Consider the following 12,359-nt stretch of genomic DNA (forward strand, 5'->3'; position numbering starts at 1 on the left):
TAGTTATCGCCTACACTATTCACTATTATGTTCATATTTTATATTATGTAATGACCGCATCAAAAGTACCATATGGTATTACGTGCATTTTGAATAATAATGCACAAATTCTGTCATAAATATACAAATAAATTCTATTTAAAGGGTTCTCTCGATCTTCCTAGGATTCCTTCATCTGACTTGATGACGATAAGACCACCTAGAAAGTAAATCCTTCTAAACCAACATGTATTTGACAAATCTTAAATCTTTTCTTAGACTATAGTTTGAGTTATGAAATGAGAACTATTTTTTTGTTTTTAATTAATGCATGAAACTATAAAGTTTAACTTAATTCATAATTTGTTTTAGGTGTGCGACTGGCCATGGGACGCTGGCTGTGTAGAGGGTGGTGGCGGAGGAGGAGGTGGTGGAGATGGTGGAGACGGTGGAAACGGAGGAGGTGGCGGTGAAGGAGGAGATGGTGGTAACGGAGGAGGTGGAGGAGGTGGTGGAGGAGGAGGTGGAGGAGGAGGTGGAGGAGGTGGAGGAGGTGGAGGAGGTGGAGGTGGTGGTGAAGGAGGAGATGGTGGCAATGGAGGTGGTGGAGGAGGAGGTGGAGGTGGTGGTGGAGATGGTGGTAACGGAGAAGGAGGTGGTGTCGGAGGTGGTGGTGATGAAGGAGGAGTTGGTGGAGATGGTGGTGATGGAGGTGGAGGCGGTGGTGGAGGAGGAGGTGGCGGTGGAGGTGATGGTGAAGACGGTGGAAACGGAGGAGGTGGTGGTAACGGAGGCGGTGGAGGTGATGGAGGAGTTGGAGGTGATGGAGGAGGTGGTGGTGGAGGAGGAGGTGGTGGAGGAGGAGGTGGTGGCGGAGGAGGAGGTGGAGGTGGTGGTGGAGATGGTGGTAACGGAGAAGGAGGTGGTGATGGAGGTGGTGGTGGTGAAGGAGGAGATGGTGGAGATGGTGGAGATGGTGGTGATGGAGGTGGTGGTGGTGGTGGAGGAGGAGGCGGCGGTGGAGGCGGCGGTGGAGGTGGGGGTGGAGGAGGTGGTGGGGGAGAAGGAGGTGGTGGGGGAGAAGGTGAGGGCGAATGGCTTTCCAATGGCTGTCCTGCGAATTTCACCGTCCATTGGCTGCTACCCCACGCAAACTGCTCCAGATTTTACAGCTGCATAAATGGCCAGAAATGGGAACAAGAGTGCCATCAGGGATTGCATTTCAACCCTGTTTTACAGGTAACTTTTAAACATCGTGTTATATAATAATAATTATAATTATCAAAGAAAATAATTTTCTGGTGATGTTTTATAGTCCTTCTTCGATAAAAGGATTTCAAATCATCCAACACAAAAATATTTATACGATTAGAAATAAAAACTCTAGATATTAGCGCGTTCAACTGAACTAACTCTTCAGCTTTGTTATATTTGTTTAGATATGGTATAATAATGGTTATATATATTTATGATGAAACAGCTTCTTGCTTCCATGTTGTCAAATGGCAACTACGTATCTGCGCACGGTTTTTTTTTACTGACTGGGCTAACTGCGACTGCACGAGCTATATTATGATCAGGGATACAAAAACCTAAAGACCCTTCAAGTTTTTATATGGTAAATTCGGTTGAGAACCACGGCAGTTCAGCAACTTGGGGTGTAAATAGTTACACCCCAAGTTGCTGAACTGCCGTGGTTACCTCTCTAGCACTTATTTTATAGTAACAATTGGCGAAGCATAGAGCTAAAGACCCACCTTTTTCTTAATCATCTAATCATAAAGAGTTAAAAGACGTGAATGATAAAGACAATAGACTTTGTTGTGATTATAATTTGCTAGCTTGCATAGCTTGCTTGTCCATTAAACTTGGTGGTTCGTTGAATACAAACAACATGCCAGACTTATAAAAGAGCACTAAGTCAAATTGTCAATATTTTTTCTATAGTAATAATTGACGGACCAAGCAGATGGCACACCTGATGGTAAGCGGAAAATTATCGCCTATTAGCAGAGTAAGATTTCACAGGGAATGCAAGGATCGTCGTCGACGTCCTGCAACATGCCGTCCTGTTTTCATTAATTTGAGGCGTAGGTATTATCCTCATTCGAAAGTTGTACGAAATCGCGCTGCATATGACAAAATATTTCTGGTATAAATGCTTAAACGGTTTAAGCCACCGTTCATAAGACTAATTAGAGCAGGCGAGTAACTTGCTTCGGGCGCCAGTGCGGATGTCCAGCCCGGGTTAGCTGAAATTCAATATGTCACAGCTGTATGCCCCATTTTCTGCTGCAATCTGGATATCTGGACTAGGCTTATTATGTCACTACGTATGGACGAAATAAAATGGCACCAACTTATTGCACAATGAAAATTAAACTATAGGTTTTAGACAAATGAAGGCTACGCCATCTGCAAAGGGATCTGTCCTTTAACATAATAGGGATATTGCACGATATTATCATATTATTTTCTAATTTAGTTATTCATAGACCTATTCTATTTAATTACAGGTATGCGACTGGCCTTGGAATGCTGGCTGTGAAGGAGAAAGCGGGGGAGGAGGAGGAGGAGGCGGTGGTGGAGGTGGAGGTGATGGCGGCGGTGGAGGAGGTGGAGGAGGGGGTGGGGGTGGTGAAGGAGGAGGAGGTGGTGATGGAGGAGGTGGTGGTGATGGAGGAGGCGGTGGTGGTGGAGGAGGCGGTGGTGATGGAGGAGGCGGTGGTGATGGAGGAGGCGGTGGTGATGGAGGAGGTGGTGGTGATGGAGGAGGCGGTGGCGATGGAGGAGGCGGTGGTGATGGAGGTGGAGGCGGCGGTGGAGGTGGTGGTGATGGCGGCGGTGGAGGCGGCGGTGGAGGTGGTGGTGATGGAGGAGGCGGTGGTGATGGAGGAGGCGGTGGTGATGGAGGAGGCGGTGGTGATGGAGGTGGAGGCGGTGATGGAGAAGGAGGTGGAGACGGCGGTGGAGGCGGCGGTGGAGGCGGCGGTGGAGGCGGCGGTGGAGGCGGCGGTGGAGGCGGCGATGGAGGTGGAGGAGGGGGTGGGGGTGGTGAAGGAGGAGGAGGTGGTGATGGAGGAGGTGGTGGTGATGGAGGAGGCGGTGGTGATGGAGGTGGAGGCGGTGATGGAGGAGGTGGAGGCGGCGGTGGAGGCGGCGGTGGAGGCGGCGGTGGAGGGGGTGGGGGTGGGGGTGAAGGAGGAGATGGTGGTAATGGAGGTGGAGGTGGTGATGGAGGAGGTGGTGGTGATGGAGGAGGCGGTGGTGATGGAGGTGGAGGTGGTGATGGAGAAGGAGGTGGAGGCGGCGGTGGAGGCGGAGATGGAGGCGGCGGTGGAGGCGGCGGTGGCGGCGGCGGTGGAGGCGGCGGTGGAGGCGGCGGTGGCGGCGGCGGTGGAGGCGGCGGTGGAGGCGGCGGTGGAGGTGGAGGAGGGGGTGGAGATGGTGAAGGAGGAGGTGGTGGTGGTGATGGAGGAGGCGGTGGTGAAGGAGGTGGAGGCGGTGATGGAGGAGGAGGTGGAGGCGGCGGAGGAGGCGGCGGTGGAGGCGGCGGTGGAGGAGGTGGAGGAGGGGGTGGGGGTGGAGGAGGTGAGGGTGGATGGCTTTCCAATGGATGTCCTGCGGATTTCACCGTCCATTGGCTGCTGCCACACGCAAACTGCTCCAGATTTTACAGTTGCATAAATGGCCAGAAATGGGAACAAGAATGCCATCAGGGATTGCATTTCAACCCTGTTTTACAGGTAACTTCAAATCATTGTGTTACATAATAATAAATATAATTATCAAGAAGAATAATTTTCTGATGATGTTTTATATAGTCTATTCCTCGATAAAAGGACTATCCAACACGAAAATATTCATACGATTAGAAATAAAAACTCGTGATATTAGCGCGTTCAACTAAACAAACTCTTCAGCTTTGTAATACTACACTTTTAAACAAAAAGTGTAGATAATAATGATCATATATAATTGGCGAAACATAGAGCTAAAGACCCACCTTTTTCTCAATCATCTTATCATAAAGATTTGATAAAAGACTCGAATTATTAAGACTTATATTAATATATAACCTTATAAGTTATATATAGACTAATATTTATTCATCGACTTTGTTAGGATTATAATTTGATATCTTGCATAGCTTGCTTGTACATTAAACTTTGTCACAGCAATTCTTAGTCAGTCAGGGTTCGTTTGACACAAACAACATGGCAGACTTATAAAAGAGCACCAATGAGTCAAACTGACATTATTTTTCTGTAGTAATAATTGACAGACCAAGCAGATGGACCCCTGATGGAAAACCATCGCCTATAAATATAGTAAGACTTCACAGGGAATGCAAGGACCACGTGCGGACCTGCAAAATTACGCCCTGTGTTCATCAATTTGAGGCGTAGGTAATTAATCCTCATGCGAAAGTTGTACGAAATCGCGCTGCATATGACAAAATATTTCTGTTATAAATGCTTAAATTGGTTTAAGCCACCGTTCCTTAGACTAATTAGAGCATGCGAGGAACTTGCTTCGGGCGCCAGTGCGGATTTCCAGCCCGGGTTAGCTGAAATTCAATATGTCACAGCTGTATGCCACTGTGCCTAATTGAACGCGACATTTTCAGCTGCAATCTGGATATCTGGACTAGGCTTATTATGTCGCTACGTATGGACAGAGTCATTGACGAAATAAAATGGCACCGACTTATTGTACAATGAAAATTGAAGTATGGGTTTTAAACAAATGAAGACTACGCAAGCTGCAAAGGGAACTCGCCTTTAACGTAATAGATATATTGCTCGATATTATCATATTGTTTTCTAATTTTGTTGTTCATAGACCTATTATATTTAATTACAGGTATGCGACTGGCCTTGGAATGCTGGCTGTGAAGGTGGAAGCGGGGGTGGAGGAGGAGGAGGCGGGGGAGGAGGAGGAGGAGGCGGAGGTGGAGGAGGAGGAGGCGGAGGTGAAGGAGGAGGAGGTGGAGGTGGAGATGGTGGTGACGGAGAAGGAGGTGGTGGTGGCGGTGGAGGCGGCGGTGGAGGCGGCGGTGGAGGAGGTGGAGAAGGGGGTGGGGGTGGTGAAGGAGGAGATGGTGGTAATGGAGGTGGAGGTGGTGATGGAGGAGGTGGTGGTGATGGAGGAGGCGGTGGTGATGGAGGTGGAGGCGGTGATGGAGAAGGAGGTGGAGGCGGCGGCGGAGGTGGCGGTGGAGGTGGAGGAGGGGGTGGGGGTGGTGAAGGAGGAGGAGGTGGTGATGGAGGAGGTGGTGGTGATGGAGGAGGTGGTGGTGATGGAGGAGGCGGTGGTGATGGAGGTGGAGGCGGTGATGGAGGAGGAGGTGGAGGCGGCGGTGGAGGCGGCGGTGGAGGCGGCGGTGGTGGCGGCGGTGGAGGCGGCGGTGGAGGCGGCGGTGGAGGAGGTGGAGGAGGGGGTGGAGGAGGTGAGGGTGGATGGCTTTCCAATGGCTGTCCTGCAGATTTCACCGTCCATTGGCTGCTACCCCACGCAAACTGCTCCAGATTTTACAACTGCATAAATGGCCAGAAATGGGAACAGGAATGCCATCAAGGCTTGCATTTCAACCCTGTTCTACAGGTAACTTCATATCATCTTTTACAAAATATCTTACTTTTAATTTTCAACCGGCTTCCTGTTACTTCTTTATGTTCGGGCATAACTCCGTCATTTATGGATGGATTTGCATAATTATTTTTTTTGTTCGAAAGGAGTTTGTTCTGAAATAGTCCCATTATATACCATATAGATTTTTCTAATACAGCATATAATATTATAATGTGGCAATTATAAAAAAGTGTGTGTGTGTGTACCTTTACGCGCGATTGAAGTAAAACTTTTAGTATTATTTATTGAAGAAAGAGTAAAATTTTCTTGGGTCTCCGCCATTTCTTTTAATATTCTTCTTTTTCTTATTTTTCCATTTTATATTCAACTAGTTGTTACCTGCCACGCTTCGATGTGGCACATTGTGATTGAATGGTTGAGAAAAATAGATAAAAACAATCCTTGATGCGTATTATATATCATGCTAAAATTTCAGCCCGACCGGTGCATAACTTTTTGAGCTTTTGAAGCGTACACAAACCGTAAAACCGTACGTAAAATTCATTAATAATACTTTCACATTTTATAAATATTTTATAACTGAGAGTAGAAAATTGAAGGTTAGATCAGCACATGTCAATATAACCTTGTCATTGAATATTATAGAATGTCGCAATCGTCAGACAATTTATTACCAAAGTAATAAATAAACAAGTATATATAGAGATTTTGAAAAAACTTTGCAATTTAAAATATTTAACTGTTGAATTTTTATTCACTTAGCTATTCACAATTGATCCGTTTGAAAATATTGAAAATAAATAATACTAATTGATTATGTTATTTGCCACTAGCTGGCGTATAATTCAAGAAACGTGGAATATATGACATACACCTACCACTAATCCAAATTATTATACACATTAACACAATATATTTCTCGAGATTACAAACATTATTGACGGCCGACTGGCGCAGTGGGCAGCGAACCTGCTTCCTGAGTCGTGGCCGTGGGTTCGATTCCCACAACTGGAAAATGTTTGTTTGATGAACATGAATGTTTTTCAGTGTCTGGGTGTTTATCTGTATATTATAAGTATTTCGGTGTATTATATTCATAACAATATTCATCAGCTGTCTTAGTACCCATAACACAAGCTACGCTTATTTTGGAGCTAGGTGGCGATGTGTGTACTGTCGTAATATATTTATTTATCATAGAGTAATACTTTTTCAAGTTTTCGATCTTACGAGATTATTTGATTAAGTAACTATATTAATATATATTTACATGTATATATAACTCCAGAGGTTTGGATTTGGAAACAAAATGTGGTTATTCATATATTTACTATATTTAATTACAGGTATGCGACTGGCCTTGGAATGCTGGATGTGAAGGTGGAGGCGGAGGAGGAGGAGGTGGTGGAGGAGGGGGAGGTGGAGGTGGAGGTGGTGGAGGAGGTGGAGATGGTGGTAATGGAGGAGGTGGAGGTGATGGAGGAGGAGGTGGTGATGGAGGTGGAGGTGGTGATGGTGGTGGAGGCGGTGACGGAGGAGGTGGTGGTGGTGGAGGAGGAGGTGGTGATGGAGGAGGAGGTGGTGATGGAGGTGGAGGCGGTGATGGCGGTGGAGGTGGTGACGGAGGAGGTGGTGGTGGAGGAGGAGGTGGTGGTGATGGAGGAGGTGGTGGTGATGGAGAAGGTGGTGATGGAGGTGAAGGTGGTGGTGGAGGAGGAGGTGGAGGGGGAGGAGGGGGTGGAGATGGTGGTAATGGAGGAGGCGGAGATAACGGAGAGGGTGGAGGTGACGGAGAAGGAGGTGGAGGCGGCGGTGGAGGAGGCGGTGAAGGCGGCGGTGGAGGCGGCGGTGGAGGCGGCGGTGGAGGCGGCGGTGGAGGCGGCGGTGGAGGCGGCGGTGGAGGCGGCGGTGGAGGCGGCGGTGGAGGCGGCGGTGGAGGTGGGGGAGGGGGTGGAGGGGGCGAGGGTGACTGGCTTTCCAATGGCTGTCCTGCAGATTTCACCGTCCATTGGCTGCTACCACACGCAAACTGCTCTAGATACTACAACTGCATAAATGGCCAGAAATGGGAACAGCAATGCAATCATGGCTTGCATTTCAACCCTGTTCTTCAGGTAACTTCATATCATAACTTATTATGAAATATCATGCTTTTTATTTTCAACCGACCGACCTTCAAATCGCAGGAGGTAATCAGCAGGTACGGGAACAACTCAGTCACATATAGACGGGTTTACAAAGTTATTATTTTATTTAAACGGAGGTTGCGAAAGTGTGTTTGTTTGTTTATACTTCCCTTACACCCTAACTAAGCAACGAATCGACTTGAGTAAGTTGATAGGACGGAGAGTAATATAGGAGATCGTTATTTCAAACGGATCAATTGTGAATAGCAAAGTGAATAAAAATTAATCAGTTTTAAAAAATATATTTTAAATTGCAAAGGTTTTGAAATTCTCTAAATATACCTACTTGTTTATTTATTACTTTTGTAATAAATAAATTATTAATAAATTTTCTGACGATTGCGACATTCTATAATATATACTCTCAATTATTCTATTTAAAGCGTTCACGCACACGCTATACTTACTTCTTTTGGCACGTTTGGGAAAAATTATAGGAGTAAATTTTGACTATAAAAAAACTACACCTATAAAAAAACTACAAATTGTCAAAGTCTACGATTCAATTGTACAAATATCTTAAATCATAATACTGAGTGTCAAACATGGTTGTCTCATAATGAAATAACTAGATAATGCGTTATAATAAAACTTTTAATGTCGAAATACCTTTTTTATATTGTTAGTGTCGATTTTTTTAACAACCGTTTGTAGAATAAGGTGAAAGATAAAAAAAATTAAAAGATTCTTATACAAAAGCTTTTTAAATGTTGTTATTCATAGACTTATTATATTTAATTACAGGTATGCGACTGGCCTTGGAATGCTGGCTGTGAAGGTGGAAGCGGAGGAGGTGGAGGGGGAGGAGGAGGTGGTGGTGGAGGTGGAGGAGGCGGTGGAGGCGGTGATGGAGGTGGTGGCGGTGGAGGTGGTGGAGAAGGTGGAGGTGGTGGCGGTGGAGGTGGTGGAGAAGGTGGAGGTGGTGGAAATGGAGGAGGTGGTGGTGACGGAGAAAATGGTGGAGATGGAGGGAATGGTGGAGGTGGTGGAGGCGGCGGTGGAGGTGGTGGAGGCGGCGGTGGAGGTGGTGAAGGAGGAGAAGGTGGAAACGGAGGTGGTGGAGGTGACGGAGGCAGTGGTGGAGATGGTGGTAATGGAGGAGGAGGTGGAGGAGGCGGTGGAGGTGGAGGAGGTGGTGGTGGTGGTGAAGGAGGAGGTGGTGGAAACGGAGGGGGTGGAGGTGACGGAGGCAGTGGTGGAGATGGTGGTAATGGAGGAGGAGGTGGAGGAGGTGGTGGAGGTGGTGGAGGTGGTGGAGGTGGTGAAGGAGGAGGTGGTGGAAACGGAGGGGGTGGAGGTGACGGAGGCAGTGGTGGCGATGGTGGTAATGGAGAAGGAGGTGATGGGGGCGGTGGAGGTGGGGGAGGTGGTGGAGGTGGTGAAGGAGGTGGTGGTGGAAACGGAGGGGGTGGAGGTGACGGGGGCAGTGGTGGAGATGGAGGAGGAGGTGGAGGAGGCGGTGGAGGTGGAGGAGGTGGTGGAGGTGGTGAAGGAGGAGGTGGTGGAAACGGAGGGGGTGGAGGTGACGGAGGCAGTGGTGGAGATGGTGGTAATGGAGGAGGAGGTGGAGGAGGCGGCGGAGGCGGAGGAGAAGGTGAAGTTATTATTGACAGATGTGTAACCGAATGTCACGTACCTCATTGGAGGCATGAAACGGATTGCGATAAATTTTGGCGTTGCGAGAACTCAAGGAAAGTCTTATCGGTTTGTTCCGAAGGCCTCTATTTCAACGCTAGGACACAGACGTGCGACTTCGCTTGCAACGTAGAATGTGAAAGGCTGAATGTTCAAACATCTGTTTTAGCTGATGGTGTCAAACTGTTCTTTCCGTGGGGAAAAGTTGACGAGTTGATCAAACTTGGTAAATTGGATGGTTAAATATTTCACAGGATTTCCATCTTACAAATGTGACGGATTCAGAAAATCGATCTAGCTTAATATCTGTTAAATCAATTTGTATAATAGCTATACAAATTCATTTAACACACTTTTTTTAATATTATTATATTAATAAATGAAAAACTTCTTTCTTTCTTTTTCTTCTTCTGTCTGTCTCAAGTTGATAACGGAAACGATGACGAATAATTAAGTTTTGCTAACCGATTTTTTATAGCCATTACACAGTTGTATCTTTTTGCTTTGATTAATGTACATGAGTAGTTAGCCAAATATACAGTTATTAGTGTTCATTGAATTTTATTTAATATTATTTTATGATTAAGTAATATTGTAAAAATTCCAGGTTTCTCGACGATTAGAAATCATTACGAATTAGTCGTTTAACGATACAAAAAACATTTATTTTGTACAATTTGTAAATATTTGTCTGTAATAAATATTTTTGCAGTAATTATTGTCAGTAGTTTTATTCCCATCTAACAAGTATCATCATCATCATTATGGCAGCAAAGAACTGCTGGGTTTATTGACGCCCGATTGGCGCAAATTTGCAGCGACCCTGCTTTCTGAGTCCAAGGCCGTGGGTTTGATTCCCACTATTTGAAAATGTTTGTGTGATGAGCATTAATGTTTTTCAGTGTCTGTGTGTTTATATGTATACTAGCTGATTCCCGCGACTTCTTTCTCGTGGATTAAGGTATTTATTCCCGCGCGTTTGTTACTAGTTTTTAATATTACCACGGGAACTATTACATGTACTTTTCCATAGCATAGGTGGCATGCATACCAAATTTCTTGACTCGTAAACAATTTTCAATTTTCCCTTGGGAACTTCTTAAGGAATCGGAATTAAAGGTAGCCTATGTTCTTTTCCATGTCAAAGGCTACATGCATGCCAAATTTCATCCAAATCCGTTCAGATGTTTTGTCGCGATTGAGTAACATACATCGAAACTTTCACGTTTATAATACTATTAGGATTCTATGTATTTATGTATATACACTATTCATAAAAATATTCATCAGTCATCTTAGTACCCATAACACAAGCTACGCTTACCTTGGGGCTAGATGGCTATGTTTGTATTGTCATAGTATATTTATTATAATTCCCGTTTTCACCAACGAAAAACAAGGCAATGCCTAAATAAGTAACGCCTAATCTAAGGAGGTTCCTAGACATTCATCAACCGTTCACCAATAGTTATCATTAATTGATCAACATTATAAATTTCAAATACATACAAAAATGTTTTTGGAACCGACAGGATTTGGACCTGCGACTCTCTGGCAATCGCGGCCTGAGCGCTTTTACAATTAACCGACGGCTCTCCTACCATCGATGCCGAAATTAGTATATGCCTTTTACATCAGTCTTGTAGCGACTGTATAAAAAAATTATATGCATTTAAAATTTATAAAATTGATTATTCCTCCAACTGTAGGTAGGTACACTACACACTATTATAATTATAAAACATAAGAAATCGCCTAAATCATTAGGCATTCAATTTATATACTACGACAATGCACACATCGCTATATAGCCCCAAAGTAAGCGTAGCTTGTGTTATGGGTACTAAGGTGACTGTTGAATATGTTTATGAATAATATACATAAATACTTATAATATACAGATAAACACACAGACACTGAAAAACATTTATGTTCATCACACTAACATTTTCCAGTTGTGGGAATCGAACCCACGGCGTTGGACTCAGAAAGCAGGGTCGCTGCCCACTGCGCCACTCGGCCGTCCAAAGCTACTGCCATCTCACGCAGTCACCAACCCTGTCCAGCGTGGTTATTTTGGTCAAAACCTCCCCTTGGAAGAGGACTCAATCCCGCAGTGTATTGTTATAGGATATTAACGACAAAGAAATACCGATTATGTCCGGAGCTAACAAAATTGTTTTAAGACTATTTTTTTCAATCTCAATTCAATTATTTTTTTAAGAAGAACGAGCTATAGATAAAAAATATTCTGAATTCATAAAACCACTTCCATAGTAATAAGTTCTATAATAAAAAAAAATAGATAGATTTCATTACATGAAATTATATGAAAGCCCATTTTGGGGTAGCAATTTTAATCTTAGCATAATTTATAATTTTTAATGTTTATTACTTTATTTAAGATCTTCGGTATTATCAAAAAAATCATATCTTAAAACATTTCAAGTAATTTTGAATTTTATTTTTCGTTTAGTTCAATTTTTTTTACTATATAACAGGGAAAATTAAATCAATTATTTAACCCGGGCTTTTTTTATAAATTTAAAATTAATTTTCACAACAAAATATTTCTTTACAATTTATTTAGTACTTGGTTTGATGTCTTTGAAGTGCTTAATTTCTTTTTACCCACATAAGTTTTTTATTGTTGATACAATCAACAGGACGAGTGCGAAATCGTCAGTAAAATACTTTGTATTTAGGTATAACACAATTAAAGGTGAAATAAAAGAAGCAAGCAGATACATATAAAATCTTTTATTTTGTAAAATCTCGTTGGTAAACCTATAAAAAATAATGTTTTCGTAGATTTTTTTAATATAAAAATATTTTTTATGTTTTTAATATTAATTGGACATTATAAAAAAGGACAAAACTAAATATTGATGAGCAAATTTAGTTTTGTTGATTGTCAAAGTCTATTTAAAGATAGTTTCAGGTATGTATGTTTGATTTTTTCAA

This window comes from Pararge aegeria, chromosome 7 (assembly GCF_905163445.1).
Source record: "Pararge aegeria chromosome 7, ilParAegt1.1, whole genome shotgun sequence".
Lineage (NCBI taxonomy): Eukaryota > Metazoa > Arthropoda > Insecta > Lepidoptera > Nymphalidae > Pararge > Pararge aegeria.